This window comes from Colobus angolensis, unplaced genomic scaffold (assembly GCF_000951035.1).
Source record: "Colobus angolensis palliatus isolate OR3802 unplaced genomic scaffold, Cang.pa_1.0 Scaffold17, whole genome shotgun sequence".
In the NCBI taxonomy this organism is placed as follows: domain Eukaryota; kingdom Metazoa; phylum Chordata; class Mammalia; order Primates; family Cercopithecidae; genus Colobus; species Colobus angolensis.
The window spans coordinates 626121-628733 of NW_012114821.1; the positions used below are offsets into that span (position 1 = coordinate 626121).

Below are 2613 nucleotides of genomic sequence, written 5' to 3' on the forward strand. Positions count from 1 at the left end.
CTGGGAAGGACGGTCGGGGGCGGGGGCCAACTGAGACAGCTGAGGGCGGCCGGGCGAGTCCTCCGCGGCTGGGACTTCCTCGGGGCCCTGGTGGGACGGGAAGGGCTCAAAGTACTCCAGGGCTCCCGGGACAGTGGTCATTGATTTATGCTGGACAAAACCGAGTCACTGTAGACAATGGGACGGGCGCCAGCGGAATGAGTGGCAGCTTTGGGGGTGGTGTCGGGCCCGGGACCTCGGAGATGAGCGGTCAGAACTTGGGGAGCCTCCAGCGCCCCACCAAGGAGGTGCCAGTGGAAAGGGGGTGCCTTAAAACTTACGGGAGGCCGGGCGCGGTGGCTCACGCCTCAAATCCCAGTCCTTTGGGAGGCCCAGGCGGGCGGATCACGAGGTCAGGAAATCGAGACCATCCTGGCTAACATGGTGAAACCCCGTCTCTACCAAAACTACAAAAAAAAAATTAGCTGGGCGTGGTGGCGGGCGCCTGTAGTCCCAGCTACTCGGGAGGCTGAGGTAGGAGAATGGCGTGAACCCGGGAGGCGGAGGTTGCAGTGAGCTGAGATCACACCATTGCACTGCAGCCTGGTGACAGAGCAAGACTGTCTCAAAAAAAAAAAAAAAGATACAAAAATTATCTGGCATGGTGGCATGTGCCTGCAATCCCAGTTACTGAGGAGGTTGAGGCAGGAGAATCATTTGAACCCGGGAGGCAGAGGTTGCAGTGAGCGGAGATCATGCCACCGTACTCCAGTCTGGACGACAGAGTAAGACTCCATCTCAAACAAACAAAAAACCAGAAAGCCACATGGTCAGCAAAGCCTAAAATGTTTACTACCTAGCCCTTCACAGTGAAAGCTGGCCAACTCCTGGTCTAGCACATTTATTTGGTGTTACCAGCTTCATCATCACCCCCACCTTCATCAGCTGCTCCTTCTGTCTGGAAAGTTCTTCCACCAGATCTTAGGACAGCATGCTCCTTCTTGGGACTCGGATCACACCTTAAGTGCGACCTCCTCAGAGATCTTCTGTGGTTACCTTGTCATTCTCTTATCTCATCACCCTGTTTTAATTCTTGATATGCCACTTACTGTTTGTTTCCTTGCTGCATCCTCAGGACTTGGCGGGTTCCTGACTCATAGGAAGCACTCAGTAAGTGCGGTGTGCTGACCAGGTGAACAGCTACTGAGCCTGCGGCACAGGGCTCCCAGCAAAGGATGTGACATGGGAGGCTCCGAGCTCCTGGCTGAACAAGTTTGATGAAAAGGCCTCACTTAGGTGTGCATGCAACAGTGCCGGGAGAGCCTCGGCATGAAAGAAGGGCCTGGAACTGCCACCTAGTTCTCATTTGGCCAATGGGTAGATGTGGCACAAGTGCTAGGGTAGGACACGCTCGGGGCAGAGCAGGGTGGAGCTGGTGGTGCTGGTACGGTCTGTGGGGTCACCTGAGACTGAGGTTCCTAAGCCACAGGCAGTGGAGAGCTGTATCAGTCGGCTGTTCATTCAGACCAGAGGTTCAAGAAGCTCTAGAACACAGACCCCAAAGTGGAGTCATACAGGAGGAGCCCCCTTGCTAGCTGCCAGCTCAGGCAATCCTCGGGGCAAAGCAGAGTCCAGGTGCATCCCAAGCAGGTGAGGGATGAGGCCAGGACAGGCCAATCAAGAGACAGGAGGGAAGGCTCCAGCCAACAGGGAGGAAATCCAGCTCGAGCACCAGGAGGGGGAAGGACACCCTAAAGCCTCCCCCATTCCAACCGGAGCCTGGAGGACTTGGGGCAGGGACAGGCAGCTGGCCCTGCAGAGCACTGAGCGTCCACCACAGTGACAAGCATGGAGTCAGTATGTGTGTTAGTCCACGAGGCAGCCCCCAGCCCCTCGGGCACCCCAGCGGCACGCCGCCAGGGCTCCTCTCGGCGAGCCGTGGCCCTGGGTCCCTGAATCAGGCAGCGCAGCCAGAGGCCTCTTCAGGAGGCCCAGGGTACTGCAGGCAAGACCCTTCTCCCAGAGAAATCCCAACACGTCCAGGAAGCAACAGGGGCGCCAAGACGCCCAGCAGGGCTCACTGCTGTATTAGACACGCTTTGAAAAAGGCAGCGGTACCCCGGCCTCCACCTCCACCCCCAAGTAAGAATCCAGGAAGAAAAGGAAGGCACAGAGGTTTGGGGAGGGCTAACTTTGCTCTGGCTCCCCTAAGCCTAGAATGACTCCGTACACCCCCTCCCCTCTCTGCACCCGTGGAAATTAATCCCACCGTGCCCGGGGCCTCTGCTCTGGTACAGACAGGGGCCCACACCAGTCCCGGACACTCCCCCCCGGGCGGGGTGCTTGCTTAGTAATTGTTGCCCTGACCCCAATTCCTGAGGGGTGGTCCAGGCGCCCCGCGCTACGAGTGAGGTCATGTGAATCCCTGAAAGTTGAAGGAACTTGCCCCAGAGAGAGACTCCACTTTCTCCTTCAGCCTAGCTCCAAAGCCCACACAAAGCTTGGGTAAGTCCCTTCTCTGCGGCCTTGATTTCCTCATCTGAAAATGAGGATAATTCCGGAGCTGTCTACCTGACCGACGGACTGCGGAGAATCCACACACCTTCGCCTTGGAACAAAATGCGAAGCGCCCAC

General features: G+C 57.3%; 1 protein-coding gene across 1 annotated transcript in view; it reads right to left on the reverse strand.

The window, feature by feature from the left end:
- Positions 1-2613, reverse strand: part of PPP1R16A (protein phosphatase 1, regulatory subunit 16A) — a 33204-nt gene extending 30591 nt beyond the window's left edge. The window contains exon 1 of the mRNA XM_011938014.1: positions 2551-2613. The gene's annotated coding sequence lies outside the window, so the exon portion shown is untranslated. The remainder of the gene's footprint in view (positions 1-2550) is intronic.